Source organism: Agelaius phoeniceus, chromosome 32 (assembly GCF_051311805.1).
Source record: "Agelaius phoeniceus isolate bAgePho1 chromosome 32, bAgePho1.hap1, whole genome shotgun sequence".
NCBI lineage: Eukaryota > Metazoa > Chordata > Aves > Passeriformes > Icteridae > Agelaius > Agelaius phoeniceus.
The window spans coordinates 4710756-4729965 of record NC_135296.1 but is presented as its reverse complement, the minus strand read 5'-3'; positions in this window follow the sequence as shown (position 1 = coordinate 4729965).

Here is a 19210-nt window from a genome sequence, read left to right as displayed (position 1 = left end):
TTCAGGGAGAGCCTTGAAGGAGCCCTGAACTGGGAAAGAACAGCATGCAGAAGAAAGCGTCTGTGCTGTGAAGATCTGCAGCCATAAGAACACACCGAGGAGGTATGGACTTTAGCAATCTGAGAACAGCATGATGGGACTCTAGAGAAATAGAAGAACAACAAGTGGCAGCTTTAGATTTGGAGCAATCCAGCAAAGCTTGCAAATTTCTTGCTGGGCACCACCCTCTTGGTCAGGGCGAGTGGCCAGAAATGGAGGCCATTTTCCATGGGGAAAACGAAGTCATTGGCCCAGGCTCTGGGTGTCAGATGACAGGTGGCATCTGGGGCTGTAAGGACTTGCAGGGTCCTAGTTGCTGGCAGCTTTCGTTCTGGAAGGATCCAGCAGAGTTTGTAGATTCCTGGCTTGGCACTGCCCTGCCTGCCAGGCCAAGTGGCCAGAAATGAAGGCCATTTTCCATGGGAAAAACGAAGTCCTTTCCCCAGGGTCTCAGTAATATGTTCAAGGTGGCGTTTGAGGCTCTAAGTACTTCCAGGGCCCTAGTTGCTGGCAGCTTTTCTTTTGGAAAAATCCAGCAACGATTGCATCATTCTAGCTAGGCTCCCACTTTCTGCCAGGGTGAGTGGCTGCCAAGGGAGGCCATTTGCCATGGGAAAAAGAAGTCCTTTCCCCAGGGTCTGGGTGTCAGATGAAAGGTGGCCTTTGGGGTTCTGAGGACTTGTAGGGTAGTACTTACTGGCTAGAGTAGAGGAAATGGATTCTATTTGAATATCTGTCCCACAGGTCCTGGTTGTCCTTGATGGGCTGCAGCTGTGAGCATTGAAGAGAACTGGGATAAAAGGGGGCGGCGTAGCCATTCAGGGAGAGCCTTGAAGGAGCCCTGAACTGGGAAAGAACAGCATGCAGAAGAAAGCGTCTGTGCTGTGAAGATCTGCAGCCATAAGAACACACCGAGGAGGTATGGACTTTAGCAATCTGAGAACAGCATTATGGGACTCTAGAGAAATAGAAGAACAACAAGTGGCAGCTTTAGATTTGGAGCAATCCAGCAAAGCTTGCAAATTTCTTGCTGGGCACCACCCTCTTGGTCAGGGCGAGTGGCCAGAAATGGAGGCCATTTTCCATGGGGAAAACGAAGTCATTGGCCCAGGCTCTGGGTGTCAGATGACTGGTGGCATCTGGGGCTGTAAGGACTTGCAGGGTCCTAGTTGCTGGCAGCTTTCGTTCTGGAAGGATCCAGCACAGTTTGTAGATTCCTGGCTTGGCACTGCCCTGCCTGCCAGGCCAAGTGGCCAGAAATGAAGGCCATTTTCCATGGGAAAAACGAAGTCCTTTCCCCAGGGTCTCAGTAATATGTTCAAGGTGGCGTTTGAGGCTCTAAGTACTTCCAGGGCCCTAGTTGCTGCCAGCTTTTCTTTTGGAAAAATCCAGCAACGATTGCATCATTCTAGCTAGGCTCCCACTTTCTGCCAGGGTGAGTGGCTGCCAAGGGAGGCCATTTGCCATGGGAAAAAGAAGTCCTTTCCCCAGGGTCTGGGTGTCAGATGAAAGGTGGCCTTTGGGGTTCTGAGGACTTGTAGGGTAGTACTTACTGGCTAGAGTAGAGGAAATGGATTCTATTTGAATATCTGTCTAGAGGCTTTGCCCCACAGGTCCTGGTTGTCCTTGATGGGCTGCAGCTGTGAGCATTGAAGAGAACTGGGATAAAAGGGGGCAGCTTAGCCATTCAGGGAGAGCCTTGAAGGAGCCCTGAACTGGGAAAGAACAGCATGCTGAAGAAAGCGTCTGTGCTGTGAAGATCTGCAGCCATAAGAACACACCGAGGAGGTATGGACTTTAGCAATCTGAGAACAGCATTATGGGACTCTAGAGAAATAGAAGAACAACAAGTGGCAGCTTTAGATTTGGAGCAATCCAGCAAAGCTTGCAAATTTCTTGCTGGGCACCACCCTCTTGGTCAGGGCGAGTGGCCAGAAATGGAGGCCATTTTCCATGGGGAAAACGAAGTCATTGGCCCAGGCTCTGGGTGTCAGATGACAGGTGGCATCTGGGGCTGTAAGGACTTGCAGGGTCCTAGTTGCTGGCAGCTTTCGTTCTGGAAGGATCCAGCACAGTTTGTAGATTCCTGGCTTGGCACTGCCCTGCCTGCCAGGCCAAGTGGCCAGAAATGAAGGCCATTTTCCATGGGAAAAACGAAGTCCTTTCCCCAGGGTCTCAGTAATATGTTCAAGGTGGCGTTTGAGGCTCTAAGTACTTCCAGGGCCCTAGTTGCTGGCAGCTTTTCTTTTGGAAAAATCCAGCAACGATTGCATCATTCTAGCTAGGCTCCCACTTTCTGCCAGGGTGAGTGGCTGCCAAGGGAGGCCATTTGCCATGGGAAAAAGAAGTCCTTTCCCCAGGGTCTGGGTGTCAGATGAAAGGTGGCCTTTGGGGTTCTGAGGACTTGTAGGGTAGTACTTACTGGCTAGAGTAGAGGAAATGGATTCTATTTGAATATCTGTCTAGAGGCTTTGCCCCACAGGTCCTGGTTGTCCTTGATGGGCTGCAGCTGTGAGCATTGAAGAGAACTGGGATAAAAGGGGGCGGCTTAGCCATTCAGGGAGAGCCTTGAAGGAGCCCTGAACTGGGAAAGAACAGCATGCAGAAGAAAGCGTCTGTGCTGTGAAGATCTGCAGCCATAAGAACACACCGAGGAGGTATGGACTTTAGCAATCTGAGAACAGCATTATGGGACTCTAGAGAAATAGAAGAACAACAAGTGGCAGCTTTAGATTTGGAGCAATCCAGCAAAGCTTGCAAATTTCTTGCTGGGCACCACCCTCTTGGTCAGGGCGAGTGGCCAGAAATGGAGGCCATTTTCCATGGGGAAAACGAAGTCATTGGCCCAGGCTCTGGGTGTCAGATGACAGGTGGCATCTGGGGCTCTAAGGACTTGCAGGGTCCTAGTTGCTGGCAGCTTTCGTTCTGGAAGGATCCAGCACAGTTTGTAGATTCCTGGCTTGGCACTGCCCTGCCTGCCAGGCCAAGTGGCCAGAAATGAAGGCCATTTTCCATGGGAAAAACGAAGTCCTTTCCCCAGGGTCTCAGTAATATGTTCAAGGTGGCGTTTGAGGCTCTAAGTACTTCCAGGGCCCTAGTTGCTGCCAGCTTTTCTTTTGGAAAAATCCAGCAACGATTGCATCATTCTAGCTAGGCTCCCACTTTCTGCCAGGGTGAGTGGCTGCCAAGGGAGGCCATTTGCCATGGGAAAAAGAAGTCCTTTCCCCAGGGTCTGGGTGTCAGATGAAAGGTGGCCTTTGGGGTTCTGAGGACTTGTAGGGTAGTACTTACTGGCTAGAGTAGAGGAAATGGATTCTATTTGAATATCTGTCTAGAGGCTTTGCCCCACAGGTCCTGGTTGTCCTTGATGGGCTGCAGCTGTGAGCATTGAAGAGAACTGGGATAAAAGGGGGCGGCGTAGCCATTCAGGGAGAGCCTTGAAGGAGCCCTGAACTGGGAAAGAACAGCATGCAGAAGAAAGCGTCTGTGCTGTGAAGATCTGCAGCCATAAGAACACACCGAGGAGGTATGGACTTTAGCAATCTGAGAACAGCATGATGGGACTCTAGAGAAATAGAACAACAACAAGTGGCAGCTTTAGATTTGGAGCAATCCAGCAAAGCTTGCAAATTTCTTGCTGGGCACCACCCTCTTGGTCAGGGCGAGTGGCCAGAAATGGAGGCCATTTTCCATGGGGAAAACGAAGTCATTGGCCCAGGCTCTGGGTGTCAGATGACTGGTGGCATCTGGGGCTGTAAGGACTTGCAGGGTCCTAGTTGCTGGCAGCTTTCGTTCTGGAAGGATCCAGCAGAGTTTGTAGATTCCTGGCTTGGCACTGCCCTGCCTGCCAGGCAGAGTGGCCAGAAATGAAGGCCATTTTCCATGGGAAAAACGAAGTCCTTTCCCCAGGGTCTCAGTAATATGTTCAAGGTGGCGTTTGAGGCTCTAAGTACTTCCAGGGCCCTAGTTGCTGCCAGCTTTTCTTTTGGAAAAATCCAGCAACGATTGCATCATTCTAGCTAGGCTCCCACTTTCTGCCAGGGTGAGTGGCTGCCAAGGGAGGCCATTTGCCATGGGAAAAAGAAGTCCTTTCCCCAGGGTCTGGGTGTCAGATGAAAGGTGGCCTTTGGGGTTCTGAGGACTTGTAGGGTAGTACTTACTGGCTAGAGTAGAGGAAATGGATTCTATTTGAATATCTGTCTAGAGGCTTTGCCCCACAGGTCCTGGTTGTCCTTGATGGGCTGCAGCTGTGAGCATTGAAGAGAACTGGGATAAAAGGGGGCGGCGTAGCCATTCAGGGAGAGCCTTGAAGGAGCCCTGAACTGGGAAAGAACAGCATGCAGAAGAAAGCGTCTGTGCTGTGAAGATCTGCAGCCATAAGAACACACCGAGGAGGTATGGACTTTAGCAATCTGAGAACAGCATGATGGGACTCTAGAGAAATAGAACAACAACAAGTGGTAGCTTTCGATTTGGAGCAATCCAGCAAAGCTTGCAAATTTCTTGCTGGGCACCACCCTCTTGGTCAGGGCGAGTGGCCAGAAATGGAGGCCATTTTCCATGGGGAAAACGAAGTCATTGGCCCAGGCTCTGGGTGTCAGATGACTGGTGGCATCTGGGGCTGTAAGGACTTGCAGGGTCCTAGTTGCTGGCAGCTTTCGTTCTGGAAGGATCCAGCACAGTTTGTAGATTCCTGGCTTGGCACTGCCCTGCCTGCCAGGCCAAGTGGCCACAAATGAAGGCCATTTTCCATGGGAAAAACGAAGTCCTTTCCCCAGGGTCTCAGTAATATGTTCAAGGTGGCGTTTAAAGCTCTAAGTACTTCCAGGGCCCTAGTTGCTGGCAGCTTTTCTTTTGGAAAAATCCAGCAACGATTGCATCATTCTAGCTAGGCTCCCACTTTCTGCCAGGGTGAGTGGCTGCCAAGGGAGGCCATTTGCCATGGGAAAAAGAAGTCCTTTCCCCAGGGTCTGGGTGTCAGATGAAAGGTGGCCTTTGGGGTTCTGAGGACTTGTAGGGTAGTACTTACTGGCTAGAGTAGAGGAAATGGATTCTATTTGAATATCTGTCTAGAGGCTTTGCCCCACAGGTCCTGGTTGTCCTTGATGGGCTGCAGCTGTGAGCATTGAAGAGAACTGGGATAAAAGGGGGCGGCGTAGCCATTCAGGGAGAGCCTTGAAGGAGCCCTGAACTGGGAAAGAACAGCATGCAGAAGAAAGCGTCTGTGCTGTGAAGATCTGCAGCCATAAGAACACACCGAGGAGGTATGGACTTTAGCAATCTGAGAACAGCATGATGGGACTCTAGAGAAATAGAACAACAACAAGTGGCAGCTTTAGATTTGGAGCAATCCAGCAAAGCTTGCAAATTTCTTGCTGGGCACCACCCTCTTGGTCAGGGCGAGTGGCCAGAAATGGAGGCCATTTTCCATGGGGAAAACGAAGTCATTGGCCCAGGCTCTGGGTGTCAGATGACTGGTGGCATCTGGGGCTCTAAGGACTTGCAGGGTCCTAGTTGCTGGCAGCTTTCGTTCTGGAAGGATCCAGCAGAGTTTGTAGATTCCTGGCTTGGCACTGCCCTGCCTGCCAGGCAGAGTGGCCAGAAATGAAGGCCATTTTCCATGGGAAAAACGAAGTCCTTTCCCCAGGGTCTCAGTAATATGTTCAAGGTGGCGTTTGAGGCTCTAAGTACTTCCAGGGCCCTAGTTGCTGCCAGCTTTTCTTTTGGAAAAATCCAGCAACGATTGCATCATTCTAGCTAGGCTCCCACTTTCTGCCAGGGTGAGTGGCTGCCAAGGGAGGCCATTTGCCATGGGAAAAAGAAGTCCTTTCCCCAGGGTCTGGGTGTCAGATGAAAGGTGGCCTTTGGGGTTCTGAGGACTTGTAGGGTAGTACTTACTGGCTAGAGTAGAGGAAATGGATTCTATTTGAATATCTGTCTAGAGGCTTTGCCCCACAGGTCCTGGTTGTCCTTGATGGGCTGCAGCTGTGAGCATTGAAGAGAACTGGGATAAAAGGGGGCGGCGTAGCCATTCAGGGAGAGCCTTGAAGGAGCCCTGAACTGGGAAAGAACAGCATGCAGAAGAAAGCGTCTGTGCTGTGAAGATCTGCAGCCATAAGAACACACCGAGGAGGTATGGACTTTAGCAATCTGAGAACAGCATGATGGGACTCTAGAGAAATAGAACAACAACAAGTGGTAGCTTTCGATTTGGAGCAATCCAGCAAAGCTTGCAAATTTCTTGCTGGGCACCACCCTCTTGGTCAGGGCGAGTGGCCAGAAATGGAGGCCATTTTCCATGGGGAAAACGAAGTCATTGGCCCAGGCTCTGGGTGTCAGATGACTGGTGGCATCTGGGGCTGTAAGGACTTGCAGGGTCCTAGTTGCTGGCAGCTTTCGTTCTGGAAGGATCCAGCACAGTTTGTAGATTCCTGGCTTGGCACTGCCCTGCCTGCCAGGCCAAGTGGCCACAAATGAAGGCCATTTTCCATGGGAAAAACGAAGTCCTTTCCCCAGGGTCTCAGTAATATGTTCAAGGTGGCGTTTAAAGCTCTAAGTACTTCCAGGGCCCTAGTTGCTGCCAGCTTTTCTTTTGGAAAAATCCAGCAACGATTGCATCATTCTAGCTAGGCTCCCACTTTCTGCCAGGGTGAGTGGCTGCCAAGGGAGGCCATTTGCCATGGGAAAAAGAAGTCCTTTCCCCAGGGTCTGGGTGTCAGATGAAAGGTGGCCTTTGGGGTTCTGAGGACTTGTAGGGTAGTACTTACTGGCTAGAGTAGAGGAAATGGATTCTATTTGAATATCTGTCCCACAGGTCCTGGTTGTCCTTGATGGGCTGCAGCTGTGAGCATTGAAGAGAACTGGGATAAAAGGGGGCGGCGTAGCCATTCAGGGAGAGCCTTGAAGGAGCCCTGAACTGGGAAAGAACAGCATGCAGAAGAAAGCGTCTGTGCTGTGAAGATCTGCAGCCATAAGAACACACCGAGGAGGTATGGACTTTAGCAATCTGAGAACAGCATGATGGGACTCTAGAGAAATAGAACAACAACAAGTGGTAGCTTTCGATTTGGAGCAATCCAGCAAAGCTTGCAAATTTCTTGCTGGGCACCACCCTCTTGGTCAGGGCGAGTGGCCAGAAATGGAGGCCATTTTCCATGGGGAAAACGAAGTCATTGGCCCAGGCTCTGGGTGTCAGATGACTGGTGGCATCTGGGGCTGTAAGGACTTGCAGGGTCCTAGTTGCTGGCAGCTTTCGTTCTGGAAGGATCCAGCAGAGTTTGTAGATTCCTGGCTTGGCACTGCCCTGCCTGCCAGGCAGAGTGGCCACAAATGAAGGCCATTTTCCATGGGAAAAACGAAGTCCTTTCCCCAGGGTCTCAGTAATATGTTCAAGGTGGCGTTTGAGGCTCTAAGTACTTCCAGGGCCCTAGTTGCTGCCAGCTTTTCTTTTGGAAAAATCCAGCAACGATTGCATCATTCTAGCTAGGCTCCCACTTTCTGCCAGGGTGAGTGGCTGCCAAGGGAGGCCATTTGCCATGGGAAAAAGAAGTCCTTTCCCCAGGGTCTGGGTGTCAGATGAAAGGTGGCCTTTGGGGTTCTGAGGACTTGTAGGGTAGTACTTACTGGCTAGAGTAGAGGAAATGGATTCTATTTGAATATCTGTCTAGAGGCTTTGCCCCACAGGTCCTGGTTGTCCTTGATGGGCTGCAGCTGTGAGCATTGAAGAGAACTGGGATAAAAGGGGGCGGCTTAGCCATTCAGGGAGAGCCTTGAAGGAGCCCTGAACTGGGAAAGAACAGCATGCAGAAGAAAGCGTCTGTGCTGTGAAGATCTGCAGCCATAAGAACACACCGAGGAGGTATGGACTTTAGCAATCTGAGAACAGCATGATGGGACTCTAGAGAAATAGAACAACAACAAGTGGTAGCTTTCGATTTGGAGCAATCCAGCAAAGCTTGCAAATTTCTTGCTGGGCACCACCCTCTTGGTCAGGGCGAGTGGCCAGAAATGGAGGCCATTTTCCATGGGGAAAACGAAGTCATTGGCCCAGGCTCTGGGTGTCAGATGACTGGTGGCATCTGGGGCTGTAAGGACTTGCAGGGTCCTAGTTGCTGGCAGCTTTCGTTCTGGAAGGATCCAGCAGAGTTTGTAGATTCCTGGCTTGGCACTGCCCTGCCTGCCAGGCAGAGTGGCCAGAAATGAAGGCCATTTTCCATGGGAAAAACGAAGTCCTTTCCCCAGGGTCTCAGTAATATGTTCAAGGTGGCGTTTGAGGCTCTAAGTACTTCCAGGGCCCTAGTTGCTGCCAGCTTTTCTTTTGGAAAAATCCAGCAACGATTGCATCATTCTAGCTAGGCTCCCACTTTCTGCCAGGGTGAGTGGCTGCCAAGGGAGGCCATTTGCCATGGGAAAAAGAAGTCCTTTCCCCAGGGTCTGGGTGTCAGATGAAAGGTGGCCTTTGGGGTTCTGAGGACTTGTAGGGTAGTACTTACTGGCTAGAGTAGAGGAAATGGATTCTATTTGAATATCTGTCCCACAGGTCCTGGTTGTCCTTGATGGGCTGCAGCTGTGAGCATTGAAGAGAACTGGGATAAAAGGGGGCGGCGTAGCCATTCAGGGAGAGCCTTGAAGGAGCCCTGAACTGGGAAAGAACAGCATGCAGAAGAAAGCGTCTGTGCTGTGAAGATCTGCAGCCATAAGAACACACCGAGGAGGTATGGACTTTAGCAATCTGAGAACAGCATGATGGGACTCTAGAGAAATAGAACAACAACAAGTGGTAGCTTTCGATTTGGAGCAATCCAGCAAAGCTTGCAAATTTCTTGCTGGGCACCACCCTCTTGGTCAGGGCGAGTGGCCAGAAATGGAGGCCATTTTCCATGGGGAAAACGAAGTCATTGGCCCAGGCTCTGGGTGTCAGATGACTGGTGGCATCTGGGGCTGTAAGGACTTGCAGGGTCCTAGTTGCTGGCAGCTTTCGTTCTGGAAGGATCCAGCACAGTTTGTAGATTCCTGGCTTGGCACTGCCCTGCCTGCCAGGCCAAGTGGCCACAAATGAAGGCCATTTTCCATGGGAAAAATGAAGTCCTTTCCCCAGGGTCTCAGTAATATGTTCAAGGTGGCGTTTGAGGCTCTAAGTACTTCCAGGGCCCTAGTTGCTGCCAGCTTTTCTTTTGGAAAAATCCAGCAACGATTGCATCATTCTAGCTAGGCTCCCACTTTCTGCCAGGGTGAGTGGCTGCCAAGGGAGGCCATTTGCCATGGGAAAAAGAAGTCCTTTCCCCAGGGTCTGGGTGTCAGATGAAAGGTGGCCTTTGGGGTTCTGAGGACTTGTAGGGTAGTACTTACTGGCTAGAGTAGAGGAAATGGATTCTATTTGAATATCTGTCCCACAGGTCCTGGTTGTCCTTGATGGGCTGCAGCTGTGAGCATTGAAGAGAACTGGGATAAAAGGGGGCGGCGTAGCCATTCAGGGAGAGCCTTGAAGGAGCCCTGAACTGGGAAAGAACAGCATGCAGAAGAAAGCGTCTGTGCTGTGAAGATCTGCAGCCATAAGAACACACCGAGGAGGTATGGACTTTAGCAATCTGAGAACAGCATTATGGGACTCTAGAGAAATAGAACAACAACAAGTGGCAGCTTTAGATTTGGAGCAATCCAGCAAAGCTTGCAAATTTCTTGCTGGGCACCACCCTCTTGGTCAGGGCGAGTGGCCAGAAATGGAGGCCATTTTCCATGGGGAAAACGAAGTCATTGGCCCAGGCTCTGGGTGTCAGATGACAGGTGGCATCTGGGGCTGTAAGGACTTGCAGGGTCCTAGTTGCTGGCAGCTTTCGTTCTGGAAGGATCCAGCACAGTTTGTAGATTCCTGGCTTGGCACTGCCCTGCCTGCCAGGCCAAGTGGCCACAAATGAAGGCCATTTTCCATGGGAAAAACGAAGTCCTTTCCCCAGGGTCTCAGTAATATGTTCAAGGTGGCGTTTGAGGCTCTAAGTACTTCCAGGGCCCTAGTTGCTGCCAGCTTTTCTTTTGGAAAAATCCAGCAACGATTGCATCATTCTAGCTAGGCTCCCACTTTCTGCCAGGGTGAGTGGCTGCCAAGGGAGGCCATTTGCCATGGGAAAAAGAAGTCCTTTCCCCAGGGTCTGGGTGTCAGATGAAAGGTGGCCTTTGGGGTTCTGAGGACTTGTAGGGTAGTACTTACTGGCTAGAGTAGAGGAAATGGATTCTATTTGAATATCTGTCTAGAGGCTTTGCCCCACAGGTCCTGGTTGTCCTTGATGGGCTGCAGCTGTGAGCATTGAAGAGAACTGGGATAAAAGGGGGCGGCTTAGCCATTCAGGGAGAGCCTTGAAGGAGCCCTGAACTGGGAAAGAACAGCATGCAGAAGAAAGCGTCTGTGCTGTGAAGATCTGCAGCCATAAGAACACACCGAGGAGGTATGGACTTTAGCAATCTGAGAACAGCATTATGGGACTCTAGAGAAATAGAACAACAACAAGTGGCAGCTTTAGATTTGGAGCAATCCAGCAAAGCTTGCAAATTTCTTGCTGGGCACCACCCTCTTGGTCAGGGCGAGTGGCCAGAAATGGAGGCCATTTTCCATGGGGAAAACGAAGTCATTGGCCCAGGCTCTGGGTGTCAGATGACAGGTGGCATCTGGGGCTGTAAGGACTTGCAGGGTCCTAGTTGCTGGCAGCTTTCGTTCTGGAAGGATCCAGCACAGTTTGTAGATTCCTGGCTTGGCACTGCCCTGCCTGCCAGGCCAAGTGGCCAGAAATGAAGGCCATTTTCCATGGGAAAAACGAAGTCCTTTCCCCAGGGTCTCAGTAATATGTTCAAGGTGGCGTTTGAGGCTCTAAGTACTTCCAGGGCCCTAGTTGCTGCCAGCTTTTCTTTTGGAAAAATCCAGCAACGATTGCATCATTCTAGCTAGGCTCCCACTTTCTGCCAGGGTGAGTGGCTGCCAAGGGAGGCCATTTGCCATGGGAAAAAGAAGTCCTTTCCCCAGGGTCTGGGTGTCAGATGAAAGGTGGCCTTTGGGGTTCTGAGGACTTGTAGGGTAGTACTTACTGGCTAGAGTAGAGGAAATGGATTCTATTTGAATATCTGTCTAGAGGCTTTGCCCCACAGGTCCTGGTTGTCCTTGATGGGCTGCAGCTGTGAGCATTGAAGAGAACTGGGATAAAAGGGGGCGGCGTAGCCATTCAGGGAGAGCCTTGAAGGAGCCCTGAACTGGGAAAGAACAGCATGCAGAAGAAAGCGTCTGTGCTGTGAAGATCTGCAGCCATAAGAACACACCGAGGAGGTATGGACTTTAGCAATCTGAGAACAGCATTATGGGACTCTAGAGAAATAGAAGAACAACAAGTGGCAGCTTTAGATTTGGAGCAATCCAGCAAAGCTTGCAAATTTCTTGCTGGGCACCACCCTCTTGGTCAGGGCGAGTGGCCAGAAATGGAGGCCATTTTCCATGGGGAAAACGAAGTCATTGGCCCAGGCTCTGGGTGTCAGATGACAGGTGGCATCTGGGGCTCTAAGGACTTGCAGGGTCCTAGTTGCTGGCAGCTTTCGTTCTGGAAGGATCCAGCACAGTTTGTAGATTCCTGGCTTGGCACTGCCCTGCCTGCCAGGCCAAGTGGCCAGAAATGAAGGCCATTTTCCATGGGAAAAACGAAGTCCTTTCCCCAGGGTCTCAGTAATATGTTCAAGGTGGCGTTTGAGGCTCTAAGTACTTCCAGGGCCCTAGTTGCTGCCAGCTTTTCTTTTGGAAAAATCCAGCAACGATTGCATCATTCTAGCTAGGCTCCCACTTTCTGCCAGGGTGAGTGGCTGCCAAGGGAGGCCATTTGCCATGGGAAAAAGAAGTCCTTTCCCCAGGGTCTGGGTGTCAGATGAAAGGTGGCCTTTGGGGTTCTGAGGACTTGTAGGGTAGTACTTACTGGCTAGAGTAGAGGAAATGGATTCTATTTGAATATCTGTCTAGAGGCTTTGCCCCACAGGTCCTGGTTGTCCTTGATGGGCTGCAGCTGTGAGCATTGAAGAGAACTGGGATAAAAGGGGGCGGCTTAGCCATTCAGGGAGAGCCTTGAAGGAGCCCTGAACTGGGAAAGAACAGCATGCAGAAGAAAGCGTCTGTGCTGTGAAGATCTGCAGCCATAAGAACACACCGAGGAGGTATGGACTTTAGCAATCTGAGAACAGCATGATGGGACTCTAGAGAAATAGAACAACAACAAGTGGTAGCTTTAGATTTGGAGCAATCCAGCAAAGCTTGCAAATTTCTTGCTGGGCACCACCCTCTTGGTCAGGGCGAGTGGCCAGAAATGGAGGCCATTTTCCATGGGGAAAACGAAGTCATTGGCCCAGGCTCTGGGTGTCAGATGACAGGTGGCATCTGGGGCTGTAAGGACTTGCAGGGTCCTAGTTGCTGGCAGCTTTCGTTCTGGAAGGATCCAGCAGAGTTTGTAGATTCCTGGCTTGGCACTGCCCTGCCTGCCAGGCCAAGTGGCCAGAAATGAAGGCCATTTTCCATGGGAAAAACGAAGTCCTTTCCCCAGGGTCTCAGTAATATGTTCAAGGTGGCGTTTGAGGCTCTAAGTACTTCCAGGGCCCTAGTTGCTGCCAGCTTTTCTTTTGGAAAAATCCAGCAACGATTGCATCATTCTAGCTAGGCTCCCACTTTCTGCCAGGGTGAGTGGCTGCCAAGGGAGGCCATTTGCCATGGGAAAAAGAAGTCCTTTCCCCAGGGTCTGGGTGTCAGATGAAAGGTGGCCTTTGGGGTTCTGAGGACTTGTAGGGTAGTACTTACTGGCTAGAGTAGAGGAAATGGATTCTATTTGAATATCTGTCTAGAGGCTTTGCCCCACAGGTCCTGGTTGTCCTTGATGGGCTGCAGCTGTGAGCATTGAAGAGAACTGGGATAAAAGGGGGCGGCTTAGCCATTCAGGGAGAGCCTTGAAGGAGCCCTGAACTGGGAAAGAACAGCATGCAGAAGAAAGCGTCTGTGCTGTGAAGATCTGCAGCCATAAGAACACACCGAGGAGGTATGGACTTTAGCAATCTGAGAACAGCATTATGGGACTCTAGAGAAATAGAAGAACAACAAGTGGCAGCTTTAGATTTGGAGCAATCCAGCAAAGCTTGCAAATTTCTTGCTGGGCACCACCCTCTTGGTCAGGGCGAGTGGCCAGAAATGGAGGCCATTTTCCATGGGGAAAACGAAGTCATTGGCCCAGGCTCTGGGTGTCAGATGACTGGTGGCATCTGGGGCTGTAAGGACTTGCAGGGTCCTAGTTGCTGGCAGCTTTCGTTCTGGAAGGATCCAGCACAGTTTGTAGATTCCTGGCTTGGCACTGCCCTGCCTGCCAGGCCAAGTGGCCAGAAATGAAGGCCATTTTCCATGGGAAAAACGAAGTCCTTTCCCCAGGGTCTCAGTAATATGTTCAAGGTGGCGTTTGAGGCTCTAAGTACTTCCAGGGCCCTAGTTGCTGCCAGCTTTTCTTTTGGAAAAATCCAGCAACGATTGCATCATTCTAGCTAGGCTCCCACTTTCTGCCAGGGTGAGTGGCTGCCAAGGGAGGCCATTTGCCATGGGAAAAAGTCCTTTCCCCAGGGTCTGGGTGTCAGATGAAAGGTGGCCTTTGGGGTTCTGAGGACTTGTAGGGTAGTACTTACTGGCTAGAGTAGAGGAAATGGATTCTATTTGAATATCTGTCTAGAGGCTTTGCCCCACAGGTCCTGGTTGTCCTTGATGGGCTGCAGCTGTGAGCATTGAAGAGAACTGGGATAAAAGGGGGCGGCGTAGCCATTCAGGGAGAGCCTTGAAGGAGCCCTGAACTGGGAAAGAACAGCATGCAGAAGAAAGCGTCTGTGCTGTGAAGATCTGCAGCCATAAGAACACACCGAGGAGGTATGGACTTTAGCAATCTGAGAACAGCATTATGGGACTCTAGAGAAATAGAACAACAACAAGTGGCAGCTTTAGATTTGGAGCAATCCAGCAAAGCTTGCAAATTTCTTGCTGGGCACCACCCTCTTGGTCAGGGCGAGTGGCCAGAAATGGAGGCCATTTTCCATGGGGAAAACGAAGTCATTGGCCCAGGCTCTGGGTGTCAGATGACAGGTGGCATCTGGGGCTCTAAGGACTTGCAGGGTCCTAGTTGCTGGCAGCTTTCGTTCTGGAAGGATCCAGCACAGTTTGTAGATTCCTGGCTTGGCACTGCCCTGCCTGCCAGGCCAAGTGGCCAGAAATGAAGGCCATTTTCCATGGGAAAAACGAAGTCCTTTCCCCAGGGTCTCAGTAATATGTTCAAGGTGGCGTTTGAGGCTCTAAGTACTTCCAGGGCCCTAGTTGCTGCCAGCTTTTCTTTTGGAAAAATCCAGCAACGATTGCATCATTCTAGCTAGGCTCCCACTTTCTGCCAGGGTGAGTGGCTGCCAAGGGAGGCCATTTGCCATGGGAAAAAGAAGTCCTTTCCCCAGGGTCTGGGTGTCAGATGAAAGGTGGCCTTTGGGGTTCTGAGGACTTGTAGGGTAGTACTTACTGGCTAGAGTAGAGGAAATGGATTCTATTTGAATATCTGTCTAGAGGCTTTGCCCCACAGGTCCTGGTTGTCCTTGATGGGCTGCAGCTGTGAGCATTGAAGAGAACTGGGATAAAAGGGGGCGGCTTAGCCATTCAGGGAGAGCCTTGAAGGAGCCCTGAACTGGGAAAGAACAGCATGCAGAAGAAAGCGTCTGTGCTGTGAAGATCTGCAGCCATAAGAACACACCGAGGAGGTATGGACTTTAGCAATCTGAGAACAGCATGATGGGACTCTAGAGAAATAGAACAACAACAAGTGGTAGCTTTCGATTTGGAGCAATCCAGCAAAGCTTGCAAATTTCTTGCTGGGCACCACCCTCTTGGTCAGGGCGAGTGGCCAGAAATGGAGGCCATTTTCCATGGGGAAAACGAAGTCATTGGCCCAGGCTCTGGGTGTCAGATGACTGGTGGCATCTGGGGCTGTAAGGACTTGCAGGGTCCTAGTTGCTGGCAGCTTTCGTTCTGGAAGGATCCAGCAGAGTTTGTAGATTCCTGGCTTGGCACTGCCCTGCCTGCCAGGCAGAGTGGCCAGAAATGAAGGCCATTTTCCATGGGAAAAACGAAGTCCTTTCCCCAGGGTCTCAGTAATATGTTCAAGGTGGCGTTTGAGGCTCTAAGTACTTCCAGGGCCCTAGTTGCTGCCAGCTTTTCTTTTGGAAAAATCCAGCAACGATTGCATCATTCTAGCTAGGCTCCCACTTTCTGCCAGGGTGAGTGGCTGCCAAGGGAGGCCATTTGCCATGGGAAAAAGAAGTCCTTTCCCCAGGGTCTGGGTGTCAGATGAAAGGTGGCCTTTGGGGTTCTGAGGACTTGTAGGGTAGTACTTACTGGCTAGAGTAGAGGAAATGGATTCTATTTGAATATCTGTCTAGAGGCTTTGCCCCACAGGTCCTGGTTGTCCTTGATGGGCTGCAGCTGTGAGCATTGAAGAGAACTGGGATAAAAGGGGGCGGCTTAGCCATTCAGGGAGAGCCTTGAAGGAGCCCTGAACTGGGAAAGAACAGCATGCAGAAGAAAGCGTCTGTGCTGTGAAGATCTGCAGCCATAAGAACACACCGAGGAGGTATGGACTTTAGCAATCTGAGAACAGCATGATGGGACTCTAGAGAAATAGAACAACAACAAGTGGTAGCTTTCGATTTGGAGCAATCCAGCAAAGCTTGCAAATTTCTTGCTGGGCACCACCCTCTTGGTCAGGGCGAGTGGCCAGAAATGGAGGCCATTTTCCATGGGGAAAACGAAGTCATTGGCCCAGGCTCTGGGTGTCAGATGACTGGTGGCATCTGGGGCTGTAAGGACTTGCAGGGTCCTAGTTGCTGGCAGCTTTCGTTCTGGAAGGATCCAGCAGAGTTTGTAGATTCCTGGCTTGGCACTGCCCTGCCTGCCAGGCAGAGTGGCCAGAAATGAAGGCCATTTTCCATGGGAAAAACGAAGTCCTTTCCCCAGGGTCTCAGTAATATGTTCAAGGTGGCGTTTGAGGCTCTAAGTACTTCCAGGGCCCTAGTTGCTGCCAGCTTTTCTTTTGGAAAAATCCAGCAACGATTGCATCATTCTAGCTAGGCTCCCACTTTCTGCCAGGGTGAGTGGCTGCCAAGGGAGGCCATTTGCCATGGGAAAAAGAAGTCCTTTCCCCAGGGTCTGGGTGTCAGATGAAAGGTGGCCTTTGGGGTTCTGAGGACTTGTAGGGTAGTACTTACTGGCTAGAGTAGAGGAAATGGATTCTATTTGAATATCTGTCCCACAGGTCCTGGTTGTCCTTGATGGGCTGCAGCTGTGAGCATTGAAGAGAACTGGGATAAAAGGGGGCGGCGTAGCCATTCAGGGAGAGCCTTGAAGGAGCCCTGAACTGGGAAAGAACAGCATGCAGAAGAAAGCGTCTGTGCTGTGAAGATCTGCAGCCATAAGAACACACCGAGGAGGTATGGACTTTAGCAATCTGAGAACAGCATGATGGGACTCTAGAGAAATAGAACAACAACAAGTGGTAGCTTTCGATTTGGAGCAATCCAGCAAAGCTTGCAAATTTCTTGCTGGGCACCACCCTCTTGGTCAGGGCGAGTGGCCAGAAATGGAGGCCATTTTCCATGGGGAAAACGAAGTCATTGGCCCAGGCTCTGGGTGTCAGATGACTGGTGGCATCTGGGGCTGTAAGGACTTGCAGGGTCCTAGTTGCTGGCAGCTTTCGTTCTGGAAGGATCCAGCACAGTTTGTAGATTCCTGGCTTGGCACTGCCCTGCCTGCCAGGCCAAGTGGCCACAAATGAAGGCCATTTTCCATGGGAAAAATGAAGTCCTTTCCCCAGGGTCTCAGTAATATGTTCAAGGTGGCGTTTGAGGCTCTAAGTACTTCCAGGGCCCTAGTTGCTGCCAGCTTTTCTTTTGGAAAAATCCAGCAACGATTGCATCATTCTAGCTAGGCTCCCACTTTCTGCCAGGGTGAGTGGCTGCCAAGGGAGGCCATTTGCCATGGGAAAAAGAAGTCCTTTCCCCAGGGTCTGGGTGTCAGATGAAAGGTGGCCTTTGGGGTTCTGAGGACTTGTAGGGTAGTACTTACTGGCTAGAGTAGAGGAAATGGATTCTATTTGAATATCTGTCCCACAGGTCCTGGTTGTCCTTGATGGGCTGCAGCTGTGAGCATTGAAGAGAACTGGGATAAAAGGGGGCGGCGTAGCCATTCAGGGAGAGCCTTGAAGGAGCCCTGAACTGGGAAAGAACAGCATGCAGAAGAAAGCGTCTGTGCTGTGAAGATCTGCAGCCATAAGAACACACCGAGGAGGTATGGACTTTAGCAATCTGAGAACAGCATTATGGGACTCTAGAGAAATAGAACAACAACAAGTGGCAGCTTTAGATTTGGAGCAATCCAGCAAAGCTTGCAAATTTCTTGCTGGGCACCACCCTCTTGGTCAGGGCGAGTGGCCAGAAATGGAGGCCATTTTCCATGGGGAAAACGAAGTCATTGGCCCAGGCTCTGGGTGTCAGATGACAGGTGGCATCTGGGGCTGTAAGGACTTGCAGGGTCCTAGTTGCTGGCAGCTTTCGTTCTGGAAGGATCCAGCACAGTTTGTAGATTCCTGGCTTGGCACTGCCCTGCCTGCCAGGCCAAGTGGCCAGAAATGAAGGCCATTTTCCATGGGAAAAACGAAGTCCTTTCCCCAGGGTCTCAGTAATATGTTCAAGGTGGCGTTTGAGGCTCTAAGTACTTCCAGGGCCCTAGTTGCTGCCAGCTTTTCTTTTGGAAAAATCCAGCAACGATTGCATCATTCTAGCTAGGCTCCCACTTTCTGCCAGGGTGAGTGGCTGCCAAGGGAGGCCATTTGCCATGGGAAAAAGAAGTCCTTTCCCCAGGGTCTGGGTGTCAGATGAAAGGTGGCCTTTGGGGTTCTGAGGACTTGTAGGGTAGTACTTACTGGCTAGAGTAGAGGAAATGGATTCTATTTGAATATCTGTCTAGAGGCTTTGCCCCACAGGTCCTGGTTGTCCTTGATGGGCTGCAGCTGTGAGCATTGAAGAGAACTGGGATAAAAGGGGGCGGCGTAGCCATTCAGGGAGAGCCTTGAAGGAGCCCTGAACTGGGAAAGAACAGCATGCAGAAGAAAGCGTCTGTGCTGTGAAGATCTGCAGCCATAAGAACACACCGAGGAGGTATGGACTTTAGCAATCTGAGAACAGCATTATGGGACTCTAGAGAAATAGAAGAACAACAAGTGGCAGCTTTAGATTTGGAGCAATCCAGCAAAGCTTGCAAATTTCTTGCTGGGCACCACCCTCTTGGTCAGGGCGAGTGGCCAGAAATGGAGGCCATTTTCCATGGGGAAAACGAAGTCATTGGCCCAGGCTCTGGGTGTCAGATGACAGGTGGCATCTGGGGCTCTAAGGACTTGCAGGGTCCTAGTTGCTGGCAGCTTTCGTTCTGGAAGGATCCAGCACAGTTTGTAGATTCCTGGCTTGGCACTGCCCTGCCTGCCAGGCCAAGTGGCCAGAAATGAAGGCCATTTTCCATGGGAAAAACGAAGTCCTTTCCCCAGGGTCTCAGTAATATGTTCAAGGTGGCGTTTGAGGCTCTAAGTACTTCCAGGGCCCTAGTTGCTGCCAGCTTTTCTTTTGGAAAAATCCAGCAACGATTGCATCATTCTAGCTAGGCTCCCACTTTCTGCCAGGGTGAGTGGCTGCCAAGGGAGGCCATTTGCCATGGGAAAAAGAAGTCCTTTCCCCAGGGTCTGGGTGTCAGATGAAAGGTGGCCTTTGGGGTTCTGAGGACTTGTAGGGTAGTACTTACTGGCTAGAGTAGAGGAAATGGATTCTATTTGAATATCTGTCTAGAGGCTTTGCCCCACAGGTCCTGGTTGTCCTTGATGGGCTGCAGCTGTGAGCATTGAAGAGAACTGGGATAAAAGGGGGCGGCTTAGCCATTCAGGGAGAGCCTTGAAGGAGCCCTGAACTGGGAAAGAACAGCATGCAGAAGAAAGCGTCTGTGCTGTGAAGATCTGCAGCCATAAGAACACACCGAGGAGGTATGGACTTTAGCAATCTGAGAACAGCATGATGGGACTCTAGAGAAATAGAACAACAACAAGTGGTAGCT